Source organism: Hemicordylus capensis, chromosome 7, assembly GCF_027244095.1.
Source record: "Hemicordylus capensis ecotype Gifberg chromosome 7, rHemCap1.1.pri, whole genome shotgun sequence".
NCBI classification, from domain to species: Eukaryota; Metazoa; Chordata; class Lepidosauria; order Squamata; family Cordylidae; genus Hemicordylus; species Hemicordylus capensis.
Window position 1 is genome coordinate 55,116 of NC_069663.1, and position 20,898 is coordinate 76,013.

The following is a 20,898-nucleotide window of genomic DNA, read 5'->3' on the forward strand; positions in this document are numbered from 1 at the left end:
AATTGGTTTACTCGTGAGTAGACCCTGGCAGCCTTACTCACGAGTAGACCCCGCTCAGCTCATTCCTGAGGAGCCCAAGGGTGGCTTACTCTTGAGTAGACCCCGCTCAGCTTACTCGTTAGACCCCATTGGCTTACTCGTGAGTTGACACCCTGTCCGCTACTCACGCCTGTCGGCTTGTTGAATAATCCCCTGAATGCTGTTTGAGTAAAGGCTTCTCCCAAAACCTTCCTATGATATTGTTAGTACTAAAGGTGCCACCACGAACGCACTTATCGACAGAGCTTAAATCAACCCCTCACGTGGAAATCCCAGGGAAATTCTCCTGCTTTTGCAACTGAAAAAGAGTAGGAAAAACTGCCATGTGCAAGCTTACACGTGGTGATAAAACGAGAAGTTTCTGAACAGATGAGGCATGTTGCACCAGAGGGAAAAGCCCGCTTTGCTGCACTTAAAAATCGGCTTGGATCAGCTTGTAAAATGTCAAGAAGAAGATGGGGGGAACTTCATTCAAATGCTACACACCTCTTCAGTCTTAGGCCCCCTTAGCTTTTAGTTACCAGTAAAAATGCTCAGTGGTTGCAGGAACAGTTTAAAAAGCACCCCAGATAATTTTGGGCTTTGTGTTTTGTGTTTACACAGAATTGTGTTTACGCGGATGCAAAAAACATGGATGTAAGAAATACCTTTAAAAGGTTAGAGTAGACGGGTAGACCAACCCCCTCAGCGACTCATGAGTAGAATCTAGCTGCCACACATGCGAATTGGTTTACTCGTGAGTAGACCCTGGCAGCCTTACTCACGAGTAGACCCCGCTCAGCTCATTCCTGAGGAGCCCAAGGGTGGCTTACTCTTGAGTAGACCCCGCTCTGCTTACTCGCGAGTAGACCCCCATTGGCTTACTCGTGAGTTGACACCCTGTCCGCTACTCTTCAGTCGTAGGCCCCCTCAGCTTTTAGTTACCAGTAAAAATGCTCAGTGGTTGCAGGAACAGTTTAAAAAGCACCCCAGATCATTTTAGGCTTTGTGTTTTGTGTTTACGCAGAATTGTGTTTACGCGGATGCAAAAAAAATGGATGTAAGAAATACCTTTAAAAGGTTAGAGTAGACGGGTAGAACAACCCCCTCAGCGACTCACGAGTAGACCCCAGCTGCCACACATGTGAATTGGTTTACTCGTGAGTAGACCCTGGCAGCCTTACTCACGAGTAGACCCCGCTCAGCTCATTCCTGAGGAGACCAAGGGTGGCTTACTCTTGAGTAGACCCCGCTCTGCTTACTCGCGAGTAGACCCCCATTGGCTTACTCGTGAGTTGACACCCTGTCCGCTACTCACGCCTGTCGGCTTGTTGAATAATCCCCTGCATGCTGTTTGAGTAAAGGCTTCTCCCAATACCTTCCTATGATATTGTTAGTACTAAAGGTGCCACCACGAACGCACTTATCGACAGAGCTTCAATCAACCCCTCACGTGGAAATCCCAGGGAAATTCTCCTGCTTTTGCAACTGAAAAAGAGTAGGAAAAACTGCCATGTGCAAGCTGACACGTGGTGATAAAACGAGAAGTTTCTGAACAGATGAGGCATGTTGCACCAGAGGGAAAAGCCCGCTTTGCTGCACTTAAAAATCGGCTTGGATAAGCTTGTAAAATGTCAAGAAGAAGATGGGGGGAACTTCATTCAAATACTACACACCTCTTCAGTCTTAGGCCCCCTCAGCTTTTAGTTACCAGTAAAAATGCTCAGTGGTTGCAGGAACAGTTTAAAAAGCACCCCAGATCATTTTGGGCTTTGTGTTTTGTGTTTACACAGAATTGTGTTTACACGGATGCAAAAAACATGGATGTAAGAAATACCTTTAAAAGGTCAGAGTAGACGGGTAGACCAACCCCCTCAGCGACTCACGAGTAGACCCCAGCTGCCACACATGCGAATTGGTTTACTCGTGAGTAGACCCTGGCAGCCTTACTCACGAGTAGACCCGGCTCAGCTTATTACAGAGTAGCACATGGGTGGCTTACTCTTGAGTAGACCCCGCTCAGCTTACTCGTGAGTAGACACCCTGTCCGCTACTCCCGCCTGTCGGCTTGTTGAATAATCCCCTCCATGCTGTTTGAGCAAAGGCTTCTCCCAAAACCTTCCTATGATATTGTTAGTACTAAAGGTGCCACCACGACCGCACTTATCGACAGAGCTTAAATCAACCCCTCACGTGGAAATCCCAGGGAAATTCTCCTGCTTTTGCAACTGAAAAAGAGTAGGAAAAACTGCCATGTGCAAGCTTACACGTGGTGATAAAACGAGAAGTTTCTGAACAGATGAGGCATGTTGCACCAGAGACAAAAGCCCCCTTTGCTGCACTTGAAAATCGGCTTGGATAAGCTTGTAAAATGTAAAGAAGAAGATGGGGGGAACTTCATTCAAATGCCACACACCTCTTCAGTCGTAGGCCCCCTCAGCTTTTAGTTACCAGTAGTGGCAGGAACAGTTTAAAAAGCACCCCAGATCATTTTGGGCTTTGTGTTTTGTGTTTACGGACAGTTGTGTTTACGCGGATGCAAAAAACATGGATGTAAGAAATACCTTTAAAAGGTTAGAGTAGACGGGTAGACCAACCCCCTCAGCGACTCACGAGTAGACCCCAGCTGCCACACATGCGAATTGGTTTACTCGTGAGTAGACCCTGGCAGCCTTACTCACGAGTAGACCCCGCTCAGCTCATTCCTGAGGAGCCCAAGGGTGGCTTACTCTTGAGTAGACCCCGCTCAGCTTACTCGTTAGACCCCATTGGCTTACTCGTGAGTTGACACCCTGTCCGCTACTCACGCCTGTCGGCTTGTTGAATAATCCCCTGAATGCTGTTTGAGTAAAGGCTTCTCCCAAAACCTTCCTATGATATTGTTAGTACTAAAGGTGCCACCACGAACGCACTTATCGACAGAGCTTAAATCAACCCCTCACGTGGAAATCCCAGGGAAATTCTCCTGCTTTTGCAACTGAAAAAGAGTAGGAAAAACTGCCATGTGCAAGCTTACACGTGGTGATAAAACGAGAAGTTTCTGAACAGATGAGGCATGTTGCACCAGAGGGAAAAGCCCGCTTTGCTGCACTTAAAAATCGGCTTGGATCAGCTTGTAAAATGTCAAGAAGAAGATGGGGGGAACTTCATTCAAATGCTACACACCTCTTCAGTCTTAGGCCCCCTTAGCTTTTAGTTACCAGTAAAAATGCTCAGTGGTTGCAGGAACAGTTTAAAAAGCACCCCAGATAATTTTGGGCTTTGTGTTTTGTGTTTACGCAGAATTGTGTTTACGCGGATGCAAAAAACATGGATGTAAGAAATACCTTTAAAAGGTTAGAGTAGACGGGTAGACCAACCCCCTCAGCGACTCACGAGTAGAATCCAGCTGCCACACATGCGAATTGGTTTACTCGTGAGTAGACCCTGGCAGCCTTACTCAGGAGTAGACCCCGCTCAGCTCATTCCTGAGGAGCCCACGGGTGGCTTACTCTTGAGTAGACCCCGCTCAGCTTACTCGTGAGTAGACCCCCGTTGGCTTACTCATGAGTAGACACCCTGTCCGCTACTCACGCCTGTCGGCTTGTTGAATAATCCCCTGTATGCTGTTTGAGTAAAGGCTTCTCCCAAAACCTTCCTATGATATTGTTAGTACTAAAGGTGCCACCACGAACGCACTTATCGACAGAGCTTAAATCAACCCCTCACGTGGAAATCCCAGGGAAATTCTCCTGCTTTTGCAACTGAAAAAGAGTAGGAAAAACTGCCATGTGCAAGCTTACACGTGGTGATAAAACGAGAAGTTTCTGAACAGATGAGGCATGTTGCACCAGAGAGAAAAGCCCCCTTTGCTGCACTTGAAAATCGGCTTGGATAAGCTTGTAAAATGTAAAGAAGAAGATGGGGGGAACTTCATTCAAATGCCACACACCTCTTCAGTCGTAGGCCCCCTCAGATTTTAGTTACCAGTAGTGGCAGGAACAGTTTAAAAAGCACCCCAGATCATTTTGGGCTTTGTGTTTTGTGTTTACGGACAGTTGTGTTTACGCGGATGCAAAAAACATGGATGTAAGAAATACCTTTAAAAGGTTAGAGTAGACGGGTAGACCAACCCCCTCAGCGACTCACGAGTAGACCCCAGCTGCCACACATGCGAATTGGTTTACTCGTGAGTAGACCCTGGCAGCCTTACTCACGAGTAGACCCCGCTCAGCTCATTCCTGAGGAGCCCACGGGTGGCTTACTCTTGAGTAGACCCCGCTCTGCTTACTCGTTAGACCGCCATTGGCTTACTAGTGAGTTGACACCCTGTCCGCTACTCACGCCTGTCGGCTTGTTGAATAATCCCCTGCATGCTGTTTGAGTAAAGGCTTCTCCCAAAACCTTCCTATGATATTGTTAGTACTAAAGGTGCCACCACGAACGCACTTATCGACAGAGCTTAAATCAACCCCTCACGTGGAAATCCGAGGGAAATTCTCCTGCTTTTGCAACTGAAAAAGAGTAGGAAAAACTGCCATGTGCAAGCTGACACGTGGTGATAAAACGAGAAGTTTCTGAACAGATGAGGCATGTTGCACCAGAGGGAAAAGCCCGCTTTGCTGCACTTAAAAATCGGCTTGGATAAGCTTGTAAAATGTCAAGAAGAAGATGGGGGGAACTTCATTCAAATGCTACACACCTCTTCAGTCTTAGGCCCCCTCAGCTTTTAGTTACCAGTAAAAATGCTCAGTGGTTGCAGGAACAGTTTAAAAAGCACCCCAGATCATTTTGGGCTTTGTGTTTTGTGTTTACACAGAATTGTGTTTACACGGATGCAAAAAACATGGATGTAAGAAATACCTTTAAAAGGTCAGAGTAGACGGGTAGACCAACCCCCTCAGCGACTCACGAGTAGACCCCAGCTGCCACACATGCGAATTGGTTTACTCGTGAGTAGACCCTGGCAGCCTTACTCACGAGTAGACCCCGCTCAGCTTATTACAGAGTAGCACATGGGTGGCTTACTCTTGAGTAGACCCCGCTCAGCTTACTCGTGAGTAGACACCCTGTCCGCTACTCCCGCCTGTCGGCTTGTTGAATAATCCCCTCCATGCTGTTTGAGCAAACGCTTCTCCCAAAACCTTCCTATGATATTGTTAGTACTAAAGGTGCCACCACGAACGCACTTATCGACAGAGCTTAAATCAACCCCTCACGTGGAAATCCCAGGGAAATTCTCCTGCTTTTGCAACTGAAAAAGAGTAGGAAAAACTGCCATGTGCAAGCTTACACGTGGTGATAAAACGAGAAGTTTCTGAACAGATGAGGCATGTTGCACCAGAGAGAAAAGCCCCCTTTGCTGCACTTGAAAATCGGCTTGGATAAGCTTGTAAAATGTCAAGAAGAAGATGGGGGGAACTTCATTCAAATGCCACACACCTCTTCAGTCGTAGGCCCCCTCAGCTTTTAGTTACCAGTAGTGGCAGGAACAGTTTAAAAAGCACCCCAGATCATTTTGGGCTTTGTGTTTTGTGTTTACGGACAGTTGTGTTTACGCGGATGCAAAAAACATGGATGTAAGAAATACCTTTAAAAGGTTAGAGTAGACGGGTAGACCAACCCCCTCAGCGACTCACGAGTAGACCCCAGCTGCCACACATGCGAATTGGTTTACTCGTGAGTAGACCCTGGCAGCCTTACTCAGGAGTAGACCCCGCTCAGCTCATTCCTGAGGAGCCCACGGGTGGCTTACTCTTGAGTAGACCCCGCTCAGCTTACTCGTGAGTAGACACCCTGTCCGCTACTCCCGCCTGTCGGCTTGTTGAATAATCCCCTCCATGCTGTTTGAGCAAAGCCTTCTCCCAAAACCTTCCTATGATATTGTTAGTACTAAAGGTGCCACCACGAACGCACTTATCGACAGAGCTTCAATCAACCCCTCACGTGGAAATCCCAGGGAAATTCTCCTGCTTTTGCAACTGAAAAAGAGTAGGAAAAACTGCCATGTGCAAGCTGACACGTGGTGATAAAACAAGAAGTTTCTGAACAGATGAGGCATGTTGCAGCAGAGGGAAAAGCCCGCTTTGCTGCACTTAAAAATCGGCTTGGATAAGCTTGTAAAATGTCAGGAAGAAGATGGGGGGAACTTCATTCAAATGCTACACACCTCTTCAGTCTTAGGCCCCCTCAGCTTTTAGTTACCAGTAAAAATGCTCAGTGGTTGCAGGAACAGTTTAAAAAGCACCCCAGATCATTTTGGGCTTTGTGTTCTGTGTTTACACAGAATTGTGTTTACACGGATGCAAAAAACATGGATGTAAGAAATACCTTTAAAAGGTTAGAGTAGACGGGTAGACCAACCCCCTCAGCGACTCACGAGTAGAATCCAGCTGCCACACATGCGAATTGGTTTACTCGTGAGTAGACCCTGGCAGCCTTACTCAGGAGTAGACCCCGCTCAGCTCATTCCTGAGGAGCCCACGGGTGGCTTACTCTTGAGTAGACCCCGCTCAGCTTACTCGTGAGTAGACCCCCGTTGGCTTACTCATGAGTAGACACCCTGTCCGCTACTCACGCCTGTCGGCTTGTTGAATAATCCCCTGCATGCTGTTTGAGTAAAGGCTTCTCCCAAAACCTTCCTATGATATTGTTAGTACTAAAGGTGCCACCACGAACGCACTTATCGACAGAGCTTAAATCAACCCCTCACGTGGAAATCCCAGGGAAATTCTCCTGCTTTTGCAACTGAAAAAGAGTAGGAAAAACTGCCATGTGCAAGCTTACACGTGGTGATAAAACGAGAAGTTTCTGAACAGATGAGGCATGTTGCACCAGAGAGAAAAGCCCCCTTTGCTGCACTTGAAAATAGGCTTGGATAAGCTTGTAAAATGTAAAGAAGAAGATGGGGGGAACTTCATTCAAATGCCACACACCTCTTCAGTCGTAGGCCCCCTCAGATTTTAGTTACCAGTAGTGGCAGGAACAGTTTAAAAAGCACCCCAGATCATTTTGGGCTTTGTGTTTTGTGTTTACGGACAGTTGTGTTTACGCGGATGCAAAAAACATGGATGTAAGAAATACCTTTAAAAGGTTAGAGTAGACGGGTAGACCAACCCCCTCAGCGACTCACGAGTAGACCCCAGCTGCCACACATGCGAATTGGTTTACTCGTGAGTAGACCCTGGCAGCCTTACTCACGAGTAGACCCTGCTCAGCTCATTCCTGAGGAGCCCAAGGGTGGCTTACTCTTGAGTAGACCCCGCTCAGCTTACTCGTTAGACCCCATTGGCTTACTCGTGAGTTGACACCCTGTCCGCTACTCACGCCTGTCGGCTTGTTGAAAAATCCCCTGAATGCTGTTTGAGTAAAGGCTTCTCCCAAAACCTTCCTATGATATTGTTAGTACTAAAGGTGCCACCACGAACGCACTTATCGACAGAGCTTAAATCAACCCCTCACGTGGAAATCCCAGGGAAATTCTCCTGCTTTTGCAACTGAAAAAGAGTAGGAAAAACTGCCATGTGCAAGCTTACACGTGGTGATAAAACGAGAAGTTTCTGAACAGATGAGGCATGTTGCACCAGAGGGAAAAGCCCGCTTTGCTGCACTTAAAAATCGGCTTGGATCAGCTTGTAAAATGTCAAGAAGAAGATGGGGGGAACTTCATTCAAATGCTACACACCTCTTCAGTCGTAGGCCCCCTCAGATTTTAGTTACCAGTAGTGGCAGGAACAGTTTAAAAAGCACCCCAGATCATTTTGGGCTTTGTGTTTTGTGTTTACGCAGAATTGTGTTTACGCGGAAGCAAAAAACATGGATGTAAGAAATACCTTTAAAAGGTTAGAGTAGACGGGTAGACCAACCCCCTCAGCGACTCACGAGTAGACCCCAGCTGCCACACATGCGAATTGGTTTACTCGTGAGTAGACCCTGGCAGCCTTACTCAGGAGTAGACCCCGCTCAGCTCATTCCTGAGGAGCCCACGGGTGGCTTACTCTTGAGTAGACCCCGCTCAGCTTACTCGTGAGTAGACACCCTGTCCGCTACTCCCGCCTGTCGGCTTGTTGAATAATCCCCTCCATGCTGTTTGAGCAAAGCCTTCTCCCAAAACCTTCCTATGATATTGTTAGTACTAAAGGTGCCACCACGAACGCACTTATCGACAGAGCTTAAATCAACCCCTCACGTGGAAATCCCAGGGAAATTCTCCTGCTTTTGCAACTGAAAAAGAGTAGGAAAAACTGCCATGTGCAAGCTGACACGTGGTGATAAAACGAGAAGTTTCTGAACAGATGAGGCATGTTGCACCAGAGGGAAAAGCCCGCTTTGCTGCACTTAAAAATCGGCTTGGATAAGCTTGTAAAATGTCAAGAAGAAGATGGGGGGAACTTCATTCAAATGCTACACACCTCTTCAGTCTTAGGCCCCCTCAGCTTTTAGTTACCAGTAAAAATGCTCAGTGGTTGCAGGAACAGTTTAAAAAGCACCCCAGATCATTTTGGGCTTTGTGTTTTGTGTTTACACAGAATTGTGTTTACACGGATGCAAAAAACATGGATGTAAGAAATACCTTTAAAAGGTTAGAGTAGACGGGTAGACCAACCCCCTCAGCGACTCACGAGTAGACCCCAGCTGCCACACATGCGAATTGGTTTACTCGTGAGTAGACCCTGGCAGCCTTACTCACGAGTAGACCCCGCTCAGCTTATTACAGAGTAGCCCATGGGTGGCTTACTCTTGAGTAGACCCCGCTCAGCTTACTCGTGAGTAGACACCCTGTCCGCTACTCCCGCCTGTCGGCTTGTTGAATAATCCCCTCCATGCTGTTTGAGCAAAGGCTTCTCCCAAAACCTTCCTATGATATTGTTAGTACTAAAGGTGCCACCACGAACGCACTTATCGACAGAGCTTAAATCAACCCCTCACGTGGAAATCCCAGGGAAATTCTCCTGCTTTTGCAACTGAAAAAGAGTAGGAAAAACTGCCATGTGCAAGCTTACACGTGGTGATAAAACGAGAAGTTTCTGAACAGATGAGGCATGTTGCACCAGAGAGAAAAGCCCCCTTTGCTGCACTTGAAAATCGGCTTGGATAAGCTTGTAAAATGTAAAGAAGAAGATGGGGGGAACTTCATTCAAATGCCACACACCTCTTCAGTCGTAGGCCCCCTCAGCTTTTAGTTACCAGTAGTGGCAGGAACAGTTTAAAAAGCACCCCAGATCATTTTGGGCTTTGTGTTTTGTGTTTACGGACAGTTGTGTTTACGCGGATGCAAAAAACATGGATGTAAGAAATACCTTTAAAAGGTTAGAGTAGACGGGTAGACCAACCCCCTCAGCGACTCACGAGTAGACCCCAGCTGCCACACATGCGAATTGGTTTACTCGTGAGTAGACCCTGGCAGCCTTACTCACGAGTAGACCCTGCTCAGCTCATTCCTGAGGAGCCCAAGGGCGGCTTACTCTTGAGTAGACCCCGCTCAGCTTACTCGTTAGACCCCCATTGGCTTACTCGTGAGTTGACACCCTGTCCGCTACTCACGCCTGTCGGCTTGTTGAATAATCCCCTGAATGCTGTTTGAGTAAAGGCTTCTCCCAAAACCTTCCTATGATATTGTTAGTACTAAAGGTGCCACCACGAACGTACTTATCGACAGAGCTTAAATCAACCCCTCACGTGGAAATCCCAGGGAAATTCTCCTGCTTTTGCAACTGAAAAAGAGTAGGAAAAACTGCCATGTGCAAGCTTACACGTGGTGATAAAACGAGAAGTTTCTGAACAGATGAGGCATGTTGCACCAGAGGGAAAAGCCCGCTTTGCTGCACTTAAAAATCGGCTTGGATCAGCTTGTAAAATGTCAAGAAGAAGATGGGGGGAACTTCATTCAAATGCTACACACCTCTTCAGTCTTAGGCCCCCTTAGCTTTTAGTTACCAGTAAAAATGCTCAGTGGTTGCAGGAACAGTTTAAAAAGCACCCCAGATAATTTTGGGCTTTGTGTTTTGTGTTAACGCAGAATTGTGTTTACGCGGATGCAAAAAACATGGATGTAAGAAATACCTTTAAAAGGTCAGAGTAGACGGGTAGACCAACCCCCTCAGCGACTCACGAGTAGACCGCAGCTGCCACACATGCGAATTGGTTTACTCGTGAGTAGACCCTGGCAGCCTTACTCAGGAGTAGACCCCGCTCAGCTCATTCCTGAGGAGCCCACGGGTGGCTTACTCTTGAGTAGACCCCGCTCAGCTTACTCGTGAGTAGACACCCTGTCCGCTACTCCCGCCTGTCGGCTTGTTGAATAATCCCCTCCATGCTGTTTGAGCAAAGCCTTCTCCCAAAACCTTCCTATGATATTGTTAGTACTAAAGGTGCCACCACGAACGCACTTATCGACAGAGCTTAAATCAACCCCTCACGTGGAAATCCCAGGGAAATTCTCCTGCTTTTGCAACTGAAAAAGAGTAGCAAAAACTGCCATGTGCAAGCTTACACGTGGTGATAAAACGAGAAGTTTCTGAACAGATGAGGCATGTTGCACCAGAGAGAAAAGCCCCCTTTGCTGCACTTGAAAATCGGCTTGGATAAGCTTGTAAAATGTAAAGAAGAAGATGGGGGGAACTTCATTCAAATGCCACACACCTCTTCAGTCGTAGGCCCCCTCAGATTTTAGTTACCAGTAGTGGCAGGAACAGTTTAAAAAGCACCCCAGATCATTTTGGGCTTTGTGTTTTGTGTTTACGGACAGTTGTGTTTACGCGGATGCAAAAAACATGGATGTACGAAATACCTTTAAAAGGTTAGAGTAGACGGGTAGACCAACCCCCTCAGCGACTCACGAGTAGACCCCAGCTGCCACACATGCGAATTGGTTTACTCGTGAGTAGACCCTGGCAGCCTTACTCACGAGTAGACCCCGCTCAGCTCATTCCTGAGGAGCCCACGGGTGGCTTACTCTTGAGTAGACCCCGCTCAGCTTACTCGTTAGACCGCCATTGGCTTACTCGTGAGTTGACACCCTGTCCGCTACTCACGCCTGTCGGCTTGTTGAATAATCCCCTGCATGCTGTTTGAGTAAAGGCTTCTCCCAAAACCTTCCTATGATATTGTTAGTACTAAAGGTGCCACCACGAACGCACTTATCGACAGAGCTTCAATCAACCCCTCACGTGGAAATCCCAGGGAAATTCTCCTGCTTTTGCAACTGAAAAAGAGTAGGAAAAACTGCCATGTGCAAGCTGACACGTGGTGATAAAACAAGAAGTTTCTGAACAGATGAGGCATGTTGCAGCAGAGGGAAAAGCCCGCTTTGCTGCACTTAAAAATCGGCTTGGATAAGCTTGTAAAATGTCAGGAAGAAGATGGGGGGAACTTCATTCAAATGCTACACACCTCTTCAGTCTTAGGCCCCCTCAGCTTTTAGTTACCAGTAAAAATGCTCAGTGGTTGCAGGAACAGTTTAAAAAGCACCCCAGATCATTTTGGGCTTTGTGTTCTGTGTTTACACAGAATTGTGTTTACACGGATGCAAAAAACATGGATGTAAGAAATACCTTTAAAAGGTTAGAGTAGACGGGTAGACCAACCCCCTCAGCGACTCACGAGTAGAATCCAGCTGCCACACATGCGAATTGGTTTACTCGTGAGTAGACCCTGGCAGCCTTACTCAGGAGTAGACCCCGCTCAGCTCATTCCTGAGGAGCCCACGGGTGGCTTACTCTTGAGTAGACCCCGCTCAGCTTACTCGTGAGTAGACCCCCATTGGCTTACTCATGAGTAGACACCCTGTCCGCTACTCACGCCTGTCGGCTTGTTGAATAATCCCCTGCATGCTGTTTGAGTAAAGGCTTCTCCCAAAACCTTCCTATGATATTGTTAGTACTAAAGGTGCCACCACGAACGCACTTATCGACAGAGCTTAAATCAACCCCTCACGTGGAAATCCCAGGGAAATTCTCCTGCTTTTGCAACTGAAAAAGAGTAGGAAAAACTGCCATGTGCAAGCTTACACGTGGTGATAAAACGAGAAGTTTCTGAACAGATGAGGCATGTTGCACCAGAGAGAAAAGCCCCCTTTGCTGCACTTGAAAATCGGCTTGGATAAGCTTGTAAAATGTAAAGAAGAAGATGGGGGGAACTTCATTCAAATGCCACACACCTCTTCAGTCGTAGGCCCCCTCAGATTTTAGTTACCAGTAGTGGCAGGAACAGTTTAAAAAGCACCCCAGATCATTTTGGGCTTTGTGTTTTGTGTTTACGGACAGTTGTGTTTACGCGGATGCAAAAAACATGGATGTAAGAAATACCTTTAAAAGGTTAGAGTAGACGGGTAGACCAACCCCCTCAGCGACTCACGAGTAGACCCCAGCTGCCACACATGCGAATTGGTTTACTCGTGAGTAGACCCTGGCAGCCTTACTCACGAGTAGACCCTGCTCAGCTCATTCCTGAGGATCCCAAGGGTGGCTTACTCTTGAGTAGACCCCGCTCAGCTTACTCGTTAGACCCCATTGGCTTACTCGTGAGTTGACACCCTGTCCGCTACTCACGCCTGTCGGCTTGTTGAAAAATCCCCTGAATGCTGTTTGAGTAAAGGCTTCTCCCAAAACCTTCCTATGATATTGTTAGTACTAAAGGTGCCACCACGAACGCACTTATCGACAGAGCTTAAATCAACCCCTCACGTGGAAATCCCAGGGAAATTCTCCTGCTTTTGCAACTGAAAAAGAGTAGGAAAAACTGCCATGTGCAAGCTTACACGTGGTGATAAAACGAGAAGTTTCTGAACAGATGAGGCATGTTGCACCAGAGGGAAAAGCCCGCTTTGCTGCACTTAAAAATCGGCTTGGATCAGCTTGTAAAATGTCAAGACGAAGATGGGGGGAACTTCATTCAAATGCTACACACCTCTTCAGTCGTAGGCCCCCTCAGATTTTAGTTACCAGTAGTGGCAGGAACAGTTTAAAAAGCACCCCAGATCATTTTGGGCTTTGTGTTTTGTGTTTACGCAGAATTGTGTTTACGCGGAAGCAAAAAACATGGATGTACGAAATACCTTTAAAAGGTTAGAGTAGACGGGTAGACCAACCCCCTCAGCGACTCACGAGTAGACCCCAGCTGCCACACATGCGAATTGGTTTACTCGTGAGTAGACCCTGGCAGCCTTACTCAGGAGTAGACCCCGCTCAGCTCATTCCTGAGGAGCCCACGGGTGGCTTACTCTTGAGTAGACCCCGCTCAGCTTACTCGTGAGTAGACACCCTGTCCGCTACTCCCGCCTGTCGGCTTGTTGAATAATCCCCTCCATGCTGTTTGAGCAAAGCCTTCTCCCAAAACCTTCCTATGATATTGTTAGTACTAAAGGTGCCACCACGAACGCACTTATCGACAGAGCTTCAATCAACCCCTCACGTGGAAATCCCAGGGAAATTCTCCTGCTTTTGCAACTGAAAAAGAGTAGGAAAAACTGCCATGTGCAAGCTGACACGTGGTGATAAAACAAGAAGTTTCTGAACAGATGAGGCATGTTGCACCAGAGGGAAAAGCCCGCTTTGCTGCACTTAAAAATCGGCTTGGATAAGCTTGTAAAATGTCAAGAAGAAGATGGGGGGAACTTCATTCAAATGCTACACACCTCTTCAGTCTTAGGCCCCCTCAGCTTTTAGTTACCAGTAAAAATGCTCAGTGGTTGCAGGAACAGTTTAAAAAGCACCCCAGATCATTTTGGGCTTTGTGTTTTGTGTTTACACAGAATTGTGTTTACACGGATGCAAAAAACATGGATGTAAGAAATACCTTTAAAAGGTTAGAGTAGACGGGTAGACCAACCCCCTCAGCGACTCACGAGTAGACCCCAGCTGCCACACATGCGAATTGGTTTACTCGTGAGTAGACCCTGGCAGCCTTACTCACGAGTAGACCCCGCTCAGCTTATTACAGAGTAGCCCATGGGTGGCTTACTCTTGAGTAGACCCCGCTCAGCTTACTCGTGAGTAGACACCCTGTCCGCTACTCCCGCCTGTCGGCTTGTTGAATAATCCCCTCCATGCTGTTTGAGCAAAGGCTTCTCCCAAAACCTTCCTATGATATTGTTAGTACTAAAGGTGCCACCACGAACGCACTTATCGACAGAGCTTAAATCAACCCCTCACGTGGAAATCCCAGGGAAATTCTCCTGCTTTTGCAACTGAAAAAGAGTAGGAAAAACTGCCATGTGCAAGCTTACACGTGGTGATAAAACGAGAAGTTTCTGAACAGATGAGGCATGTTGCACCAGAGAGAAAAGCCCCCTTTGCTGCACTTGAAAATCGGCTTGGATAAGCTTGTAAAATGTAAAGAAGAAGATGGGGGGAACTTCATTCAAATGCCACACACCTCTTCAGTCGTAGGCCCCCTCAGCTTTTAGTTACCAGTAGTGGCAGGAACAGTTTAAAAAGCACCCCAGATCATTTTGGGCTTTGTGTTTTGTGTTTACGGACAGTTGTGTTTACGCGGATGCAAAAAACATGGATGTAAGAAATACCTTTAAAAGGTGAGAGTAGACGGGTAGACCAAACCCCTCAGCGACTCACGAGTAGACCCCAGCTGCCACACATGCGAATTGGTTTACTCGTGAGTAGACCCTGGCAGCCTTACTCACGAGTAGACCCTGCTCAGCTCATTCCTGAGGAGCCCAAGGGCGGCTTACTCTTGAGTAGACCCCGCTCAGCTTACTCGTTAGACCCCCATTGGCTTACTCGTGAGTTGACACCCTGTCCGCTACTCACGCCTGTCGGCTTGTTGAATAATCCCCTGAATGCTGTTTGAGTAAAGGCTTCTCCCAAAACCTTCCTATGATATTGTTAGTACTAAAGGTGCCACCACGAACGTACTTATCGACAGAGCTTAAATCAACCCCTCACGTGGAAATCCCAGGGAAATTCTCCTGCTTTTGCAACTGAAAAAGAGTAGGAAAAACTGCCATGTGCAAGCTTACACGTGGTGATAAAACGAGAAGTTTCTGAACAGATGAGGCATGTTGCACCAGAGGGAAAAGCCCGCTTTGTTGCACTTAAAAATCGGCTTGGATCAGCTTGTAAAATGTCAAGAAGAAGATGGGGGGAACTTCATTCAAATGCTACACACCTCTTCAGTCTTAGGCCCCCTTAGCTTTTAGTTACCAGTAAAAATGCTCAGTGGTTGCAGGAACAGTTTAAAAAGCACCCCAGATAATTTTGGGCTTTGTGTTTTGTGTTAACGCAGAATTGTGTTTACGCGGATGCAAAAAACATGGATGTAAGAAATACCTTTAAAAGGTTAGAGTAGACGGGTAGACCAACCCCCTCAGCGACTCACGAGTAGACCCCAGCTGCCACACATGTGAATTGGTTGACTCGTGAGTAGACCCTGGCAGCCTTACTCATGAGTAGACCCCGCTCAGCTCATTCCTGAGGAGCCCACGGGTGGCTTACTCTTGAGTAGACCCCGCTCAGCTTACTCGTGAGTAGACACCCTGTCCGCTACTCCCGCCTGTCGGCTTGTTGAATAATCCCCTCCATGCTGTTTGAGCAAAGGCTTCTCCCAAAACCTTCCTATGATATTGTTAGTACTAAAGGTGCCACCACGAACGCACTTATCGACAGAGCTTAAATCAACCCCTCACGTGGAAATCCCAGGGAAATTCTCCTGCTTTTGCAACTGAAAAAGAGTAGGAAAAACTGCCATGTGCAAGCTTACACGTGGTGATAAAACGAGAAGTTTCTGAACAGATGAGGCATGTTGCACCAGAGAGAAAAGCCCCCTTTGCTGCACTTGAAAATCGGCTTGGATAAGCTTGTAAAATGTAAAGAAGAAGATGGGGGGAACTTCATTCAAATGCCACACACCTCTTCAGTCGTAGGCCCCCTCAGCTTTTAGTTACCAGTAAAAATGCTCAGTGGTTGCAGGAACAGTTTAAAAAGCACCCCAGATCATTTTGGGCTTTGTGTTTTGTGTTTACGCAGAATTGTGTTTACGCGGATGCAAAAAAAATGGATGTAAGAAATACCTTTAAAAGGTTAGAGTAGACGGGTAGACCAACCCCCTCAGCGACTCACGAGTAGACCCCAGCTGCCACACATGCGAATTGGTTTACTCATGAGTAGACCCTGGCAGCCTTACTCACGAGTAGACCCCGCTCAGCTCATTCCTGAGGAGCCCACGGGTGGCTTACTCTTGAGTAGACCCCTCTCTGCTTACTCGTTAGACCGCCATTGGCTTACTAGTGAGTTGACACCCTGTCCGCTACTCACGCCTGTCGGCTTGTTGAATAATCCCCTGCATGCTGTTTGAGTAAAGGCTTCTCCCAAAACCTTCCTATGATATTGTTAGTACTAAAGGTGCCACCACGAACGCACTTATCGACAGAGCTTCAATCAACCCCTCACGTGGAAATCCCAGGGAAATTCTCCTGCTTTTGCAACTGAAAAAGAGTAGGAAAAACTGCCATGTGCAAGCTGACACGTGGTGATAAAACGAGAAGTTTCTGAACAGATGAGGCATGTTGCACCAGAGGGAAAAGCCCGCTTTGCTGCACTTAAAAATCGGCTTGGATCAGCTTGTAAAATGTCAAGAAGAAGATGGGGGGAACTTCATTCAAATGCTACACACCTCTTCAGTCTTAGGCCCCCTCAGCTTTTAGTTACTAGTAAAAATGCTCAGTGGTTGCAGGAACAGTTTAAAAAGCACCCCAGATCATTTTGGGCTTTGTGTTTTGTGTTTACACAGAATTGTGTTTACACGGATGCAAAAAACATGGATGTAAGAAATACCTTTAAAAGGTTAGAGTAGACGGGTAGACCAACCCCCTCAGCGACTCACGAGTAGACCCCAGCTGCCACACATGCGAATTGGTTTACTCGTGAGTAGACCCTGGCAGCCTTACTCACGAGTAGACCCCGCTCAGCTTATTACAGAGTAGCCCATGGGTGGCTTACTCTTGAGTAGACCCCGCTCAGCTTACTCGTGAGTAGACACCCTGTCCGCTACTCCCGCCTGTCGGCTTGTTGAATAATCCCCTCCATGCTGTTTGAGCAAAGGCTTCTCCCAAAACCTTCCTATGATATTGTTAGTACTAAAGGTGCCACCACGAACGCACTTATCGACAGAGCTTAAATCAACCCCTCACGTGGAAATCCCAGGGAAATTCTCCTGCTTTTGCAACTGAAAAAGAGTAGGAAAAACTGCCATGTGCAAGCTTACACGTGGTGATAAAACGAGAAGTTTCTGAACAGATGAGGCATGTTGCACCAGAGAGAAAAGCCCCCTTTGCTGCACTTGAAAATCGGCTTGGATAAGCTTGTAAAATGTAAAGAAGAAGATGGGGGGAACTTCATTCAAATGCCACACACCTCTTCAGTCGTAGGCCCCCTCAGCTTTTAGTTACCAGTAGTGGCAGGAACAGTTTAAAAAGCACCCCAGATCATTTTGGGCTTTGTGTTTTGTGTTTACGGACAGTTGTGTTTACGCGGATGCAAAAAACATGGATGTAAGAAATACCTTTAAAAGGTGAGAGTAGACGGGTAGACCAAACCCCTCAGCGACTCACGAGTAGACCCCAGCTGCCACACATGCGAATTGGTTTACTCGTGAGTAGACCCTGGCAGCCTTACTCACGAGTAGACCCTGCTCAGCTCATTCCTGAGGAGCCCAAGGGCGGCTTACTCTTGAGTAGACCCCGCTCAGCTTACTCGTTAGACCCCCATTGGCTTACTCGTGAGTTGACACCCTGTCCGCTACTCACGCCTGTCGGCTTGTTGAATAATCCCCTGAATGCTGTTTGAGTAAAGGCTTCTCCCAAAACCTTCCTATGATATTGTTAGTACTAAAGGTGCCACCACGAACGTACTTATCGACAGAGCTTAAATCAACCCCTCACGTGGAAATCCCAGGGAAATTCTCCTGCTTTTGCAACTGAAAAAGAGTAGGAAAAACTGCCATGTGGAAGCTTACACGTGGTGATAAAACGAGAAGTTTCTGAACAGATGAGGCATGTTGCACCAGAGGGAAAAGCCCGCTTTGCTGCACTTAAAAATCGGCTTGGATCAGCTTGTAAAATGTCAAGAAGAAGATGGGGGGAACTTCATTCAAATGCTACACACCTCTTCAGTCTTAGGCCCCCTTAGCTTTTAGTTACCAGTAAAAATGCTCAGTGGTTGCAGGAACAGTTTAAAAAGCACCCCAGATAATTTTGGGCTTTGTGTTTTGTGTTAACGCAGAATTGTGTTTACGCGGATGCAAAAAACATGGATGTAAGAAATACCTTTAAAAGGTTAGAGTAGACGGGTAGACCAACCCCCTCAGCGACTCACGAGTAGACCCCAGCTGCCACACATGTGAATTGGTTTACTCGTGAGTAGACCCTGGCAGCCTTACTCATGAGTAGACCCCGCTCAGCTCATTCCTGAGGAGCCCACGGGTGGCTTACTCTTGAGTAGACCCCGCTCAGCTTACTCGTGAGTAGACACCCTGTCCGCTACTCCCGCCTGTCGGCTTGTTGAATAATCCCCTCCATGCTGTTTGAGCAAAGGCTTCTCCCAAAACCTTCCTATGATATTGTTAGTACTAAAGGTGCCACCACGAACGCACTTATCGACAGAGCTTAAATCAACCCCTCACGTGGAAATCCCAGGGAAATTCTCCTGCTTTTGCAACTGAAAAAGAGTAGGAAAAACTGCCATGTGCAAGCTTACACGTGGTGATAAAACGAGAAGTTTCTGAACAGATGAGGCATGTTGCACCAGAGGGAAAAGCCCGCTTTGCTGCACTTAAAAATCGGCTTGGATCAGCTTGTAAAATGTCAAGAAGAAGATGGGGGGAACTTCATTCAAATGCTACACACCTCTTCAGTCTTAGGCCCCCTTAGCTTTTAGTTACCAGTAAAAATGCTCAGTGGTTGCAGGAACAGTTTAAAAAGCACCCCAGATAATTTTGGGCTTTGTGTTTTGTGTTAACGCAGAATTGTGTTTACGCGGATGCAAAAAACATGGATGTAAGAAATACCTTTAAAAGGTTAGAGTAGACGGGTAGACCAACCCCCTCAGCGACTCACGAGTAGACCCCAGCTGCCACACATGTGAATTGGTTTACTCGTGAGTAGACCCTGGCAGCCTTACTCATGAGTAGACCCCGCTCAGCTCATTCCTGAGGAGCCCACGGGTGGCTTACTCTTGAGTAGACCCCGCTCAGCTTACTCGTGAGTAGACACCCTGTCCGCTACTCCCGCCTGTCGGCTTGTTGAATAATCCCCTCCATGCTGTTTGAGCAAAGGCTTCTCCCAAAACCTTCCTATGATATTGTTAGTACTAAAGGTGCCACCACGAACGCACTTATCGACAGAGCTTAAATCAACCCCTCACGTGGAAATCCCAGGGAAATTCTCCTGCTTTTGCAACTGAAAAAGAGTAGGAAAAACTGCCATGTGCAAGCTTACACGTGGTGATAAAACGAGAAGTTTCTGAACAGATGAGGCATGTTGCACCAGAGAGAAAAGCCCCCTTTGCTGCACTTGAAAATCGGCTTGGATAAGCTTGTAAAATGTAAAGAAGAAGATGGGGGGAACTTCATTCAAATGCCACACACCTCTTCAGTCGTAGGCCCCCTCAGCTTTTAATTACCAGTAAAAATGCTCAGTGGTTGCAGGAACAGTTTAAAAAGCACCCCAGATCATTTTGGGCTTTGTGTTTTGTGTTTACGCAGAATTGTGTTTACGCGGATGCAAAAAAAATGGATGTAAGAAATACCTTTAAAAGGTTAGAGTAGACGGGTAGACCAACCCCCTCAGCGACTCACGAGTAGACCCCAGCTGCCACACATGCGAATTGGTTTACTCGTGAGTAGACCCTGGCAGCCTTACTCACGAGTAGACCCCGCTCAGCTCATTCCTGAGGAGCCCACGGGTGGCTTACTCTTGAGTAGACCCCGCTCTGCTTACTCGTTAGACCGCCATTGGCTTACTAGTGAGTTGACACCCTGTCCGCTACTCACGCCTGTCGGCTTGTTGAATAATCCCCTGCATGCTGTTTGAGTAAAGGCTTCTCCCAAAACCTTCCTATGATATTGTTAGTACTAAAGGTGCCACCACGAACGCACTTATCGACAGAGCTTAAATCAACCCCTCACGTGGAAATCCCAGGGAAATTCTCCTGCTTTTGCAACTGAAAAAGAGTAGGAAAAACTGCCATGTGCAAGCTTACACGTGGTGATAAAACGAGAAGTTTCTGAACAGATGAGGCATGTTGCACCAGAGAGAAAAGCCCCCTTTGCTGCACTTGAAAATCGGCTTGGATAAGCTTGTAAAATGTAAAGAAGAAGATGGGGGGAACTTCATTCAAATGCCACACACCTCTTCAGTCGTAGGCCCCCTCAGCTTTTAGTTACCAGTAGTGGCAGGAACAGTTTAAAAAGCACCCCAGATCATTTTGGGCTTTGTGTTTTGTGTTTACGGACAGTTGTGTTTACGCGGATGCAAAAAACATGGATGTAAGAAATACCTTTAAAAGGTGAGAGTAGACGGGTAGACCAAACCCCTCAGCGACTCACGAGTAGACCCCAGCTGCCACACATGCGAATTGGTTTACTCGTGAGTAGACCCTGGCAGCCTTACTCACGAGTAGACCCTGCTCAGCTCATTCCTGAGGAGCCCAAGGGCGGCTTACTCTTGAGTAGACCCCGCTCAGCTTACTCGTTAGACCCCCATTGGCTTACTCGTGAGTTGACACCCTGTCCGCTACTCACGCCTGTCGGCTTGTTGAATAATCCCCTGAATGCTGTTTGAGTAAAGGCTTCTCCCAAAACCTTCCTATGATATTGTTAGTACTAAAGGTGCCACCACGAACGTACTTATCGACAGAGCTTAAATCAACCCCTCACGTGGAAATCCCAGGG